The sequence below is a fragment of the Urocampus carinirostris genome, chromosome 8 (genome assembly GCF_059441175.1).
Source record: "Urocampus carinirostris isolate Australia breed hairy pipefish chromosome 8, RoL_Ucar_1.0, whole genome shotgun sequence".
Taxonomy (NCBI): domain Eukaryota; kingdom Metazoa; phylum Chordata; class Actinopteri; order Syngnathiformes; family Syngnathidae; genus Urocampus; species Urocampus carinirostris.
Genome location: NC_142356.1, coordinates 33,145,987 through 33,162,208, shown reverse-complemented (window position 1 = coordinate 33,162,208; position 16,222 = coordinate 33,145,987). Strand labels below are relative to the sequence as shown.

The window sequence follows — 16,222 nt, the reverse complement described above, 5'->3', positions numbered from 1 at the left end:
TTGCATTAATCCACCCATTACGAAATATTTATTAACATTAAGCTCGTAATGACTTAAAATGGGAAAAAATAAAGAAACAAAAGTAATTTGAAAAAAGCAAAAACACAACAACAAAAAGAAAAAGTGCGATAATAGAAGAAAAATAATAAGATAATTATATAAACACTTTAACACTGGAAAACACAGGAAATACAATTAAAATCTTTAGAAATCTCGAAAAAAAAAAGAAAACTCAAAACAATTTAAACCTTTTTATGCCTAACAAATTAAAATCAACAACACAGAATCCCACATAAAATGCATACTGACCCATCACAAGAGAAAAAGGCGTCTGGGAGGGAACCAGCTGTTGATTGGAGGGGTCCTGGTACCCTTTGTTCACTTCCAAGGCGTTTTGTTCGCCAATGACACGAGTCGGGTGCTGTCAAATATAGGGCTCACATTTATCTCACATTCGCCTTTTTTCAGCGCATTAGTAAATCCTATATTCATAAGAACTGTCTGACTATAAGGTAGTCTCTATTTTGAATGGTGAAATAATCCGAAAAGACATGACCTAAACAACTCTGAGGAGAGCGGAAAACCATGCTGGTGAAAACGGCGTCAAGTTTGCGGGGGCACCCGCTGTTTGCGTTCAGCAGCCAAAGTAATGCACCGCGTTTAACCGTTATTAATGGTAGGAGCGGAAAAAATAATTACTTAGATTACCACGTTACTGAAAAAATAGCAACGTTATGTCATGCTGTTAGTTATTAAGGGGTCATTGCCAACACGGCCCTCGCTCGAGCTGCGGGGGTCCTTGAGCCCATCCCAGCCATCTTCGAGCAGTGGGCAGCGGAAATTATTAAAATTTAATTAATGAAAATAAATTGAAATGCAAAAAACTTGGAGGGTTTTGAAATTATACCTATTGGACAGTGAATGCACCTTCCACATAACTGGGGTGAGGTTTTGCCTTGGAGCCAAGTTTGTGCAAAATATATCATTATTTTATCTATTTATTGCAGCTTGATTTATCTATATTGTCACGGTTGCCATGGCGCCCAATTGGCCGCAGCTCGTTGACAGATTGGCTTCCCGTCTATTTAAGCTCAGTGCTCTCACTCAACCTTTGTGAGTCCGTCAACGAACCTCTGCCCCGCAAGACGTGGGTTCTGACTCGGTCCTGTTTCCTGTTGGTATTTCTTGTCTGGTATTGTTCCGTTTATTTTGTCCTGTTTAATATCTGCTTCTACTTTCGTTCCCGTCTAGTTTGTCCTGTTTAATTTTGATATCCTGTTTCAATATCAATCCTGTGTGTCCCGTCCTGTCCGGTATCAACCCCATCTGTCCGATATCTGCTTGGGCAATTGGTATCAATCTTATCGGTCTCTGGCTTCCTGTCTTTCCACGCCAGACCGCTGCCTAACGTGTATGACTCCTCGTTTCCCGTAAAATAAAAGGCTTGTGTGAGAACATCACGCATTTGGGTCCTGATACTGTTCCGGTTCTTGACATATATTTCTTAAAAAAATCAAAAAATGGATTGTTATTTTTTTTGTAGAAAAAAAAAATTGGAGTCAGGTTGATACTTTTATCTTAACTTTGATTTTGGAAAACCCTATGTGACCCAACTTCACCTGGCCCCTAAATCAGGCACCCCCCAGTAAATTCAGTTCGAGACCCCTGTTCTAGATGGAAAATAGATGGATGTAAAAGTTTTTTTCAGGTCAAGTCATAAGCACATTTTAATTGCGTCGGTAAAATGACACCGCTATATTAATATTCATGCGAATCTTTAATCGCTGGACTTGCTTGACTAATGCTTCTGTCTCATCATTGTTTTTATTATCGATAATATATAGATATATAATTCATTATAGAAATGTTGTTTCCAATACATTGTTACTATATGCCTTGTACGACGTGCGCCCATTCTTTATTTGAATCGATAAATCTTTAATGATCCATTACATTTTTATTTGGCAGTGTGTTTTTGTGGTTAGCGTATTCGTCTCACAGTTCTGAGTCTGGGTGGTGGGTGCTCGTGTTCTCTCAGTGCTTGTATCGATTTTTGCCGACTACCGCTGCTTCTTTTCACATTGGGTAAAATATATAGTAACCATGGATAAAGGCAAGGCAAGTTCATTTGTATAGCACAATTCATACACAAGGCAATTCAAAGTGCTTTACAGAATTGGCAGACATGTTAAAAACACACAATAAAAGACAGTGACAATTTTAAATGTGGTTTTTAAAATGCATTAAAACCACAGATATAACATAATAAAATCGATGAATTAAAATAAGGAAAAAGTGAAGAGTGCAGATAGAACCCTTTCAGTTGTATGCACAGTTGAGCAGAGCTGTTTTCAGCCTGGACTTAAACATTGTCAGAGTAGACGCCTGTCTGATGTCATCAGGAAGACTATTCCAGAGTTTAGCTGCATGGAACTGAAACGCAGCTTCACCCTGTTTAGTCCTGGCTCTGAGCACCAGCAGAAGGCCTGTCCCTGAGGTTCTCAGGGTCCGAGATGGTTCATATGGGACCAACATATCACAGATGTACTTTGGTGCTAGACCATGAAGAGACTTATACACCAGGAGAGCTGTTTTAAATTCTATTCTCTGACATTATTGTCCTTAGGTGCCAATGGACTTTTAAGTATGTTTGTGTTATGGAGAATGCTAGTCTGTGGGTTTCATCTGTTTTAAGATTTGTATCTGTAGTAAGCTAAGTTCCAACAACATTGGGAAGGACAAATAGAATCTAGGTTGTACAAGAGTTCCTGCCCGTCTGTCCTTTTAAAAAAAATGACCTTTTAGAATTTTTTTTTGTATATGTAACTACTGCAATCCCCCACAATGAATAGTCTTTTGTGGTGTATTTTTCATATATAAAGCACATGGAATTAATACAACAATAAGAGCTAGGGCTGCATAAAAAGATATATAAATACATTTAAGTCTAAATAATTGATTTTATCGAGCATAAATTAAAATTATGACATCTGGTACCACCACTAAAATGAATTGATTCACAAATGGTTACTGTGCTGTTCTCACACCGAAATACAGTACAGTGGAACCCTGTATGTTTACCTTGAATGTTTGACGTAAACTTAAAGCTAACCCAGGCTAATCGTACGTCCGCGTTATCGTAATCTTCCGTACGAAAGATTACGCAAACATTAAACGTGTAAGAATATAAAAATCAGGTCGTTTACAAGTAATTTAGCACCCGGGTCTCCACAACAAGTGGTGAGCAGTTCATTGGAAAGGGCGCTAACCCCGGCTAATCGTACGTTCGAGTTATCGTAATCTTCCGTACGAATGATTACGCTAACATGAACGTGTAAAAATAAAAAAAGGACAAAGAAAAGAATTATGAGTAGGATTTCTTACCTTTGTGGTGGTCAGCAGAAGGCGCAGGTGGACTGTGGTGCTATTATTCCTTTCTTAAATGCAATAGTTGTACGCACTACTTTTCTTTTTTCACCTGTAGCAACTTTGCTGCTTGCACTGACTTTCTTCGGAGGCATAATTAGGGGCTAAAACACTTCGTACACCTATATTAAAAGCGAAAGCAAAACAAAGCACGTCCGCACGCGATAACAGTTGGTCAGGAAAAGAGCGATCTACAACCGTACGCCACTCAGCATCGCATCCTAGCGTACGCACTCACGCATTACCGGTGTTCCAACTCCGATTTTTTGGACCAAACAGCGAAGCAAGAATTTCTCAAAATTTTTGGTCGGACTCCGATTCGTCCGAACTGAGAGGCGTTCGAAAACCGAAGTTCCACTGTATTTCCTTTTTCATCTCAGGGGGCAACGAAAAGCTTCTCTGGGTCTATGGGCTTTAACTCTGTACCTATGTGCTATATAAGATTACTATACAATGGCACGGTGGCTAACTTCCCAGTACGTAGTTCAGTGGTGTCAGGTTTAACTAACTGTACGGGACTTCCCATGTTTGCATGTTTTCCTCAAGGCTGAGTTTTTTTTTTAATCCAGGTATTCAGTTTTTTTCCCCACGTTCCATGAACACAAATGACTGAGTGATTAGCAAGTCAAAATCTTCCCTGGGGATGCTTTCTAAGTGTCTAATTGACTGTCTCCTTTTGCCCTGCGATTGTCTGACAAGAAGCCCATGGTGTGGCCGAAGTCAGCGTGAATGGGCTCCAATTCCTGCATGACCCTTGTGAGGATGAGTGGGTTGAAAAGTATTGATAATCCTCAAACACAATTTCCCTTTGTGGGGTAAAGTCCTGTTTTCTTATTTTGATTTTAAAAACGTGTTCCCTGCAAGGGGAAAATTGAATAGGATTAGGCACTACAGATCAAAACAAATTTACTGGTAAACAAATGAATGCCAATTTATTGCTTTTCATGCAATAAATTGGCATTCAGAGTGCTGTATAAAAACATGCAGTGTATAATGAAACCATAAAACCATCTATATCCCCGCTCAACAACCAGGAATACGTAATACACACACACACACACAAGGGTTGAAATACAATGAAAGCAAAATCGACAATAATAGAAATAAATATGATTTATGGCAAGGCACAGACTAACCATGTGAGGAAAGGAACAATGGCGAGGGTTAGCCACACTGATAGGGATGGCAGCAGATTTCCTCAGGATTTTCAGCCATTGAACCACATCCTACTGGTATGGGCCCCCAAATGAGGAAACACTGAAATATAACAAATATAAGAACAACTGCAGAACGAAACATAAATATGTCAAATAAAGGTCAAGTATGATACGGTAAAATATTAGAAGAACTAAATAAAAATGATGAATTAAAAGCCATATGAAAAAAGTGGGTCTTGAGCTACCTCTTGAAAATATTATAATATTTTATTGCAATTATTAGATATTTAGTTTTTATTCTATTTGAACCAGTGTGCGTGTTTGTGTATTGTGTATTAGGTCTTCTGGTTTGTTGGGTAGGAAAAAAGGAAGGGACTTTATTCTACACTGAATGTTTTTATACAGCACTTTGAATAGTAGGGGCAGCACGGTGGCGCAGTGGTTAGCGCGTGTGCGGCACAGTTCTAAGGTCTTGGAAACCTCCTGTGTGGGTTCAAATCCGGCTACCAGCCTACCTGTGCGGAGTTTGTATGTTCTCCCCATGCTTGCGTGGATCTCCTCTGGTTTCCTCCCACATTCCAAAGACACGCATTTCAGGTGGATTGTCCCTAGGTGTGAATGAGCGAGCGAGTTGTCTGTTCCTGTGTACCCTGCGATTGGCTGGCAACCAGTTCAGGGTGTCCCCTACCCACTGCCGGATGAATGCTGGGACCCTACTGAGGATAAGCGGTGCAGCTAATGAGATGAGATAAGACTTTGAATCGTAATTAATTTTCTGAAAAGTGAAATAATATAAATTAGATTTGTGCAGAAAATGTTCTCCGTATATTCAACACATTTAAATAAGTGCATATTCAAATAGTTTTAAGATGCAAAAAAACAGGTAAGGATGTGTTGTTGCTTTAAGAAACAAAACATAGTTTGTTCCGGTTATTTCTTGTTTAACACAAGATAGAAATACCCTTGCTAATACTTGTTCTTTTTTATATTCCCAACTTTATCCATATGGGTGAATCCTTTCTGGCTGTGATCTGAATATCTGATTATATTTTGAGGCGATTTAAGCAGATTTAAAGGCCAAAGAGATTCTCCTCTCGGCTTAATGCTTTGTGTGGCTGCATGTGTGTATGGGTGTGCTCATGCGTGCTTGCGTGTGCATGCACGAGTGAGTTTGAGTGACCGTGTGGAAAAGAGGGAGGGGGAAATATGATATCTTTTAATACTTGGATGCTTCTAGTTCTGATTAAATCAATAACCACACAGCCTTATGTTCACAAGTAACTATTGTTGTTTTTTTTTTTTACTCTTTTATATCAGAAATGACCATGTGCACACACCCCGTTTTTAGGGGTGCTTAAGCTTCCCCAAATACAACCCGAACCCCCCCAAAGATTATAGCATTTTCATAGCATTTTCCCCCATAACGGACAGGATAGGCTTAAGAATGATGAAAAACGCTAGATTGAAAAAAATAAGAAAACAAAAAAGTGAACAACGCAGCGTCGGAAATACTCCACTTTCCTTAAAATAGTTCATTCCATTTTATTCCTAGCACTGCTCTTGTGCTTCCTTGGCTCGGCTAGTGTCACTTGTGACATAGCGGCAGTGTCTGTGGAGGCTCCGGTGTATTACGGTCGGAGTATGTTACAGTGGTTATGTTGAACTACTCTTTCCCCTCCCAATACCATAACGTCGTTTTATCATCAACATTTATTAGCCCTTTTTAGATGCATTAAATTGAATGCAACAACATATTTTTTTAAGCCGAAATTTTGATATTGCCTAAATTTACAGAATAAAGTTTTTGTGGTCACCATGGCTCACGAAGTAGTACAGGTCATTGATTTTGGTCAATAATTTTGTTGTAATTTATGATACTTTTAACCAGTTTTTCAAGGTGTAGTATATTTTTCCTCTTGTTTATTCTAGAAAAATTAGAAAAATGATACTTAAATTAAGGAAAAAATTATCTGTGAATGAAAACTGTTTTACCCAGTTGTACCCTTTCTGATTTTTTGTGTGTAAAATAATAATTAAAATCAACAAAATTATGTGCAAATTTTTACTGTATTTTATATATTTTTTTGTAGTGAAGTCTTAAACAGTTTAATCAAACAAAATAAGGTATTTAATGTATTTCCCAGACAGTTAGTATATACAAAAAAGAAAATACTAATCAGCTGCCACTTACTGATTAATGATGAACGTTACAGTTACTTGGCGGATTAAAGGAAGAATGGAAAAATACCGAAGAATGGCATACTTTTTAAAAAATATATAAATTTGGGACATTTTCTGCAGCACAGTAGACAGGGTCTCACGCAAGTGTGCCCTGGCACACTGGTTGAAAACACATCATTGAACTAACAAATGATTGTGGCCAAGCAAAAATTGATGAAAAATTTATAAAAAAAGACTGAGAACTGCATTACTTTTACAATGTTTTTTTTCAGTTTAAATTATTTTTTGTGGGGAAAATAGAGTGATTACTATAAGTCTGAACCATGAATGTCAAACTCAGTTTGGCTCTGTAGCTAAATACAGACTTTCTGTTCTCAGCGGGCCGGATCAGTCAAAAAATGTCATCTCCAAAAACGTAGCGTTGCTTTTCAGTATTATACTTTAGCATTCAGCGTACACTAGTAACCTACCCTACATGTTTTCATCACAGTTGACAAGGGATCTTTTTCTAAACACATCACATATTTTGACAAACAATGATGAAAAAAGATTTTCCTGTTTGGCATTTAATGCATTAACTTATTTATTTTAACATTGAGCGCATGGAGTTTTACACCTGAACCAAATCACAATGCTATCCAAACTCAACAGTGGTGAGAAAAAGCAGTTAGTTTGCATTTGTTTTAAAAATCATAACTTTTGATAAAAATGACAGAGAGACTCACTTCCTTTTTTGACATACCCAAAAATGTATGACTAGCTGGATTACATCATTAAACAGGTCTGATCCAGCTTGTAGGCCGTATGTTGACAAGCCTGGTTCTAAACATTTATGTTAAAATGTCACATTTTTAAAAATAAAATAAGCATGAGAGCAGAATTATCCATCCATCAATTATTTGCACAGCTTATTCTCAGTAGGATTGCGGGGGTGCTGGACCCCATCACAGCTCTCTTCAGGCAGTGGCCAGGGGACACCCTGAACCCGTTGCCAGCCAGTGGCAGAGCACACAAGTACAGACAACTCACTCGCCCACTCACACCTAGGGACAATTTGGACCGGCCAATTCACCTGACATGCATGTTTTTGGAATGTGGGAGGAAACCGGGATGCCCAGAGGAAACCCACGCAAGCACGGGAGAACATGCAAACTCCGCACAGGAAGGATGGTAGCTGGATTTGATCCCAAAATCGGGTTATTTCGTAAAAATCTAAATACTGTGCCATTAGTTTAGTAGGAAAAAAAAAAAAGTCATTTTATGTTAAAAAGCAGAATTGTGCGGGCTTGGCATTGCCGGGCAATCTACTTGATCGAGGTTGTTGGGGCCGTGGATTGTTCAAAAAGTGCCAGGGAGCCACTAGGAGGTGCCAAAGAGCAGTATGACTGCATACAGCTCCAGAGCCGCTTAACACAAATGTATATGTTTATCGATTTTGTTGGTATTTATTTGGCGAGCCTTGACACGAGACCTAGCTAGACACTCCCAGAGGCCTAACGTACTACAGTACTGTTTAAATGTATACGAAAATCGGTCCAGCTGTTTCTGAGCCTGTTAGCCACATACGAACACACGAACACGCATGCAAATCAGAATTCATTTAATAGTTTAGACTAGATACAAATTATTGGGTTGTTTGTAAAAGACACCTTACCCCCTAAATTTGGTGCTGCTTTGTACAAAATAACCCATCAAAAATGTTCATAATGCTTAAAATAACCTAAAAATTGGGTCATTTCATTTAAACCACGCTTTTTGTGTCGTTTTTTTAATATCATGTAGTATAACCACAAATTGCTTAATAGAATAAAAAACAACTCACACATTTCAAACTCGTAAATAATTTCTTTCATAGTTGTATTTATTATCATTATCAAAAAAAGTTAGTTTTAACTGGCTGGAAAAATAATAAGTTTCACAGGGGCCAAATCACTGATAAAACTGTGGAAGATTGATTCATACTCTCCCCATTAAAAGTATACATTTTTTACTACATTTAAATTTAAAAAAAAAGAAGTTTTTTCTTTTTTCATACATCAAAATGAACTTAAAAGTAGCCATCACGAAAAACAAATATTAATAAATTATTTAAAACTTAACCCCAATACATGGTGTCCCTGTAAACCACAAAATATCGTGTCCATTTGGTAGTGAATTTTTAAATACGCTTTTTTTTCATTTCGCTGTAAGATATGTATTATTTAGTGCGTCCTAGCAGTAAAAAAAACCCTTAATTCATTAAAAAAATATCTGATAAACAGTCAAAAATACACACACTGTCATAAACACAACATTTAAAAAAAATATTCATAGATCAAGAAATTTGTATTTATTTTATATAAATTGAGGCGGACTTGGAGGGATTTGACAGGATTGTTCACCATCTTGCTGCTAAGAGTAAAATGGTGCAGTTTGGTCACCTTGAGTCTCAGTACTTTGTAATCTTCCTTGTGCTTTGTAGCACTTGTTTTTTTTTTCTGGTTGGACCAGGGGTCACCAACCTTTATATAGCCGAGAGCTACTTTTTGTTAGAGATTGGCACGAAGGGATGGCAGTTATATACATTTCTAAAATGACAACTGATCATCCATCCATCCATTATCTGCACCGTTTATCCTCAGTAGGGTAGTGGGAGTGCTGGCGCCCATCTCAGCTGTCTTCGGGCAGTGGGCAGGGGAAACCCTGAACTGGTTACCAGCCGGTCAAAGGGCACACAGAGACAGACAACTTGCTCATTCACACCTAGGGACAATTTGGACCGACCAATTCACCTGACATGCATGTTTTTTGGAATGTGGGAGGAAACCGGAGTGCCCGGAGGAAACCCACGCAAGCACAGGGAGAACATGCAAACTCCACATAGGAGGTCCGATCTCAAGACCTCAGAACTGTGCCGCACACGCGCTTAACACCGCGCGGCCGTGCTGCCCACTGATCGATAAACATCTGATTTTGTGTGGTCTCTAACGCCACCTAGCGGCTAATTTGGGTACTCCTGCCCCCGACCAGTCCAAGCAGCTGAATCTATCAGCCTGGCAATGCATGGCCATTTTGCTTGTGTTTGATAATAGAAAATGATTGTGTTTCTGCGGGAAACAAACATTATTAGCACAGGGGTCTACAAACTGGTGCCCCCTAAGGAAAGCTGTTCTGAAAATACCCCACCAGTCTTAGGGCCTTGTGATTTTCTAGTAAAATGTTTTTTTTTCTGGTTGACTGATTTAAATTAACCTTACTCCCGAATTATTACTCTTCTTCCATTTATTCCTCTTCCTCCCTTTCTTCCTCTTTCTCTTTATTTCTCTCCGTTTCTTTCACACTCTTTTTCTCTTTCTTCTCTCTTTCTATCTCTCTTTTTTCTTTTGTGTGTCTTTCTTTGCTTTCTTCTTTATACTGGCAAAAGTTAACCAGGTAACAAAATAGTAACAACATCGTAAGCATACCTGTCAACCTGTACGATTTTGCCATACAAAGTAAGTTTCTTATGCATTTTAAGATGTGTACGACGTACAAGAAAATCTGTACGGAAAAATGCAAATTTGCCAATTACGGGTACCATCCGGTAAACACCGACTATTACGAAACGGCAAATCAATCAAGTCTAATGAGTTCGCCGCGGAAGCCTCTATCTCGGTACCATTTTTTTCGTTGCAAACGAAGCGTGCGGTTTGATGCTACTGTGCGCATGCGCCTGCCGCCTGGGGATTTCCCATCATGCATCATTCCGAAAAAAAATATATATATATGGTGTAAGATTATTTTGTATTTTGTAAGGGAAAATATAACAGTTTGTACGGGCATGGAGCCGTGGAGAATGACACGTATGCGTAATTAGTACAACATAAGTTATTATTTTAGAAATGTATATCAAATGAAGTGTCCTTTGCACCAATAAGTAGCAAAAAGTATCATGGAACTTGAAAAAGGTTGGAGACCCCTGATATATACAGTATGTGTTGCCTTGCTTATAAGGCTTGTATAAAGCTTTATCTTTTTTGCATGTGTTTCGTTATGTCATATATATTGTTAATTAACATTTTGTTGTGAGATACTGAGTTGCTCAACATAAATGAGGTTTATTATAAAAAAGGTTCAGAAATTAAGTAGCTTGGACGTTCACTGTAGAAGGAAAAAATACATGCAAATATACTTAAGTAGAATAACACATTTTGTTATTCAAATTATTAATTTTCTGAATTAAATTATTGTTGGTAATATACTGATTAAAGGGATAACCACAAACCTGTCTTTTTTTCATTTTCTCATTTTATACTTCCTTTTTTCTTAACTTCTTTATACAACACAATAATTTATAATATGGTGCATCAAAGCAAATGAGCCGTTTGAGAGCCGGCTCTCATTAATGGGTTGAGCCGAAAAAGCCGGTTCTCTAAAAAGAGATGGACTTCCTTTCACTACATCAAACTGCTTGCTTCGTTTGCAACGGAAAAAACGATACCGAGATAGAGGCTTCCGCGATGAACTCGTTTGACTTGATTGATTTGCCGTTTCGTGATAGTCGGTGTATACCGGATGGTACCTATAATTGACAAATATGCATTTTTCTCGTACGTCGTACACGTCTTAAAATGCATATTAAACGTACTGTTTACGCAAAAAAACGTACAGGTTGACAGGTATGCTTTTTCAACATTTAGGGTCACCAACCCCGGGGTAGGGGGTGGGATCTTTCGACAGAGAAGTATTTTACAGGAGATGAGATGCTGAAAAAAGATTGAGCAATTCGCGTCTGTGTCACTTAAAAGTAAGGCATGGGAAGGGGGAGGTGGAAGTGGGGGAAAATGCTTAGCAGACAACCTTTATGAGCGTTGAGGGGTGGAGGGGGGATCGCACTGGTACTGGCGGTCAGGGGAGAGAAAAGCAAATGTACTGCGGAGAGAGAGGAAGGAGGAAGAGGAGGAGGGCCTAGAGCTATTGTTCATGTCTTCCCGTGAACAAAGGGCTCATCGGGGTCCGTACGTAAACCCACAACAGGCTTCAGTCCTCTGACAAGGCCTCATGCGGGACAAAACATAGCGGTCTCATTCCCGCTATTTGGGCCGCATCGCTCCTCCGGCCTCACAGTTCGCGTAGAACTGCATCGATCGCACTCGTCGGGACGTGTGGTGAGGCTAAGTTGCGCCGAGCCGTCCATTCAGCGGGCCTATCGGAGCGTACGCACGGACTCTTAACACAGATCTGTAAACATTCATTTTCCTGTTGGACTTTAGCGCAGGTAAACGCTCGATTTTTCTAGGATACACGTTTTTGTATCCCTCCTGACAACAACTAATAGTATTTTTGGCTCACCGGCGTACGTAGCTGCTATTTTGTTGGGTTATTTTGGTGTTAAATGGGATTTAATGCTAAAGTGTTAGCATACAGCTAGCGGTGGGTAGCAGCTCTGCTTACTAACGTTAGCCTGTCCACTGAAAGAAGTCCTCAACGTGGTCTGAGTTGAACTGCTACTATAATGGCTCCGTAAAAGTAGTTGTTCATAGTTTGTTTTAATCAACAATGTTAACGTGTGTGCAAGCCCAAATCTCCCCGTTTTGAAATATGTCAAGCTAACGTTTCACATTGCTAACTGTTAGCAGTGTGCGCTTGGTGCCTTTCTAATTGCCTTTGTAGCGTTAGAACACACTGGATTAAACGTCTTTAGAAGAAGAAAACATGTACACGCGTTATGTACAACTTATAACGAACAACCTTTATTACGGCAATTTTGTTTCTGAGGAAAAGTTTTTGATGATTATGTTTAAGTGCAAGCAGTGAACTGCGTACCTGTCAACCTCGGCCAATTGCTCCTTTTTTATGATTGAGATTGCCCTTATTATAGTGACTATAAACTTTACTAACACTAAGTGGCACCTATTTACTCACATCAAGCCAATTTATTTTGACCACTTTTTCAAAATAATTCTGTGAAGATCTAGGTCTTAGTGTTTGCATTTACAAATACAATCATGTTCAACTCTGATTCTGAAAGTGCACAAAGCATTCGTTTATTAGCACTTAATTGTGATAGCTGCAAGATCTCTGTTGCCTCAGAGTACAAATATTAGAAAAACTAAAGCTTTTAATTTAATGTAGCTGTCTCAACAAATCAAACATAATAAGTCTGAAATTCATGTCTGTTAACCTCAGTCAATTGTATCCCTTATTAACAATTCTAATTCCCCTTATCAACTCAGTCACTGTCAGTGACAGACATTACTGTGTTTGGCATAAAACTATTTTCTTAAATCGATGGTTCTAGACGTTCGTGGCACTTAAAGAGCTTACGGAGCTTACAATTTAAACTTTTCATTACAGTGAATTTTAAAACTGTCCACCAAAGACCGGGTTTTGGAAAGTCCATTATCCTAGCACATTTCCAGCCTGTGACAAACATAGAAATATTTGTCATGAACCTTTTCGCTGTCACTGACCGCTGTAAACTCACAGCAAATCAATAGAATAGAAACAGATAATTGTGTAAACAAGTTTATTTACCAAATAACCAATGCAAATAATTGTTTCAGCACCTTTCTTAGTTCTTTCACCACTTACTTTTTTTATTACTAATTATACATAGTCTGCAAAATCTTGCACTGTTATCATCTCTACGGATTGTTTTACTCTGTAACAGAAAGTCACAATTTAGTTTAATTTGCAACAAAGATGTCAACAAGAGTACCAGTTGCCCTTGTATTTATCTACTCTGTATCTACTTTTCTCACGTGGCTGAAAACGCTCCCTGTTGGCGTTAGAGTGAGGAAGGTAGAGCAAAACTTTGTAAATCCATCCAACAAAAAAAGTGTGTGTGTGTGTGTGTGTGTGTGGGGGGGGGTAGTCATATAAGCTGACAGGTATGTTACTGTTTGGCTAAGTTTGTGTTGGGATATTTTGGTCGGTCAATTTTTGTTATGTAGGTTCACACAAGGTGTTGTATGAACCACAAATGCCCTCCTTCATGCACGTTGAGTTGTGTGAGCCTGTGTTTGAACAGTGCAACGTCTGCTTGTTGGGAAGAAATGAAACAAATTCCCAAAGGAGGAAGTGGAATCCTGCTGATGTGATTGGGATTGCCTGTCATTAACCACTAACAGGGGATGAGAGGAGCTAATGGAGCTCTCACCAACTAATGGACACATAACATCGATTATTTATTTATTTTTCAACTCCATTTGTGTTGTTTTCGCCTTCCCTGTTGTTGTTGGACCCAGCCCATTGCACAGTGCTATTTGCTTGTGTGATAACGGCTTCTGATGGAACACAAAATAAAGTCGGTTTTGTAGTTGGAGATGTGAACTTTTAGTTCCGCAGAAAAACTATCTTGGCCTTTTGACAGCTGTGATATACTTTTTGTTTGGTAGCAATAACATGCTTCTTGATTCTGTAAACAGTGTAAGTTAGTTTATTCTTATAAAAAGGGGCCCGATTTAGGTTGTGCTAATGGTTTTATGTTTGAAATGTAATTTAATTGAAAGAGCTTTTATAATGAAAAGGCAAAGCCAACCGACTTGTGCTTGAAATTCTGTCTCACAAAGACACTGACAGTCATGTTTATTATGTTCTGTCAAGACATTTTGAGGCGGGGCTTCACCATGGTAACGGGTGGGGTCATGACCTGGTGAATGCTACTCTGGATTGTCATTAGAGAGCTGGCCAATTAGAGTAATATAAAGGGCATGAATCCAGTGAAACGTGATGACAAGAGACTTGGTTCCTCTTCTGATTCTTGGTTTTGCCTAGCACATTATCTGTAATATTTTCTACCTTGGAAGTTCTTGAAGGGTGAAATTTTAAAAATCATGAGGAAATGTAGATAGATAGATAAATACTTTATTCATCCCCGAGGCGGAATTCACATTTCCAAGAGCATCCCTGAGCTGAGAACAATACAATAATAAAGCAAAAAGAATACAATATACAAATACCCAGTGTGACGTGCAAATGCCCACTGTAGCGTGTTATATAGAATATCTAAATAGTGCTACACAGAATACATATTGCAAATGTGTCTGGTTGCATGCTACAGCCATATATAACAAAGGTTTAGCCTAAACATTACCCTACCTTCCAAAAGGCTATTAGCATATTTCAAGCAATATGGCCCCGATGTAGTTTAAAGACTATGTGAAATTTAGAATAATTACTAGGTTTACAAAGAAGTATTAAGAACAATCATCAAAATCACTTGCCACAAACGGTACCAAACATTAATTTCCCTCAAGTCATTTTAAGACTGGCATTGCTCTCCAATACATAAAAATAGCAATACACAAAATGTTTTGAATTTTATCTATAAATATCAGGAATATAAAATATATTTGAATCAGTAGAAAAAATGTGAGTAAAAAAAATCAAGCCTCGTATTTATCCACAAGCCAGATTTAAGCTAGCAATGATTGCATTTGTGCAATGACAGCAATTTTAAAATTATTGATTTTAAACGGTGCTGTTCTCCACCCAGTTTACAAAACAGAACTTTTAATGCTTTACCTCATGACATAATGAATAAAGTTGATGTAAATGTTCTGCATTTTTATATACCGTTTTTTTAAGTCAATGAAGACCTCCCAAAGCGCTTTACAATGTGCTTCACACTTTCCCTTTTTACACACTGACCAATAGCAGCGTGCAAGGCAAAACTACCTGCTCATCGGGGGCATTAGGGAGTCAGTGTCTTGCCCAAGGAGACTACGACATATAACCCTGAGGAGCCGGGAATCGAACCTGCGAAAATGAAGGTCATAAATAGTTCAATAATTGACTTTCCAAAGAGGCCCTTGTTTTTTAATTTTTTTTTTGGGTACTGGTTTTGTACTTTTGGACTCCCTCTTATGCATTTTAACACCTGTGGATTAGTTCGTTTTTGGGAATGTAATCCCTCCCTGCTTTTTTGACAGTATTTCTCTAAATATTAATTTAAATGTTTGTGTTTTAGACACTTGTTTGTCTGGAATATTTATAGAACATGTTGTTCCTTGGAAGGAAAAAAACATCCAAATGTCTATAGGATTTACATTTTCATTTGGTGAATACACTTTCTTTCTTGCATCTGTGGGCGAGTCCCATCTCTATCCCCATAAATTGTGTGTGTCCAACGAACAAGAATAGCCTCTTCTTGCTCATAATGTAGGCCTTAATAGCTTGGTGGAGTTTGTGTCTCCCAAGTGTTAAACGCCAGCACAATTAGAGTGCTAAAACTTCTATATGCATAATGAAGGGGCCTCTCTGTTAATTAACTTATGCGCCTAAATATAATATTGGGTGTTCCAAAACTTTTGGGTGCATTTTGTACCTCTAATATTGAATATATATTTAGTGCACGTCTCACCCAATGTATTGAGTAGGTAACTTATTGTTGCATATAAAGCACACACGACCAAACTTTTCCTGAATTTGTTGTCAACGGTAATTTTATTGGGCCCTCAGTTAGTCCAGATTTTATTTATGAGAAAACATGCAAT

The 16,222-nt window shown here is 38.4% G+C and overlaps 1 protein-coding gene across 4 annotated transcripts in view; it reads left to right on the top strand.

The window, feature by feature from the left end:
- Positions 1-16,222, top strand: part of ldb1b (LIM-domain binding 1b) — a 53,293-nt gene that overhangs the window by 24,120 nt on the left and 12,951 nt on the right. Inside the window, exon 1 of one of the 4 annotated variants that reach the window (XM_088342443.1) lies at positions 11,507-11,529. The exons of 2 other annotated variants lie outside the window; for them this stretch is intronic. The gene's annotated coding sequence lies outside the window, so the exon portion shown is untranslated. Of the gene's footprint in view, positions 1-11,506; positions 11,530-11,626; positions 12,001-16,222 lie in introns of those variants that run through there. One more of the 4 variants, XM_088342442.1, reaches the window with a different exon arrangement.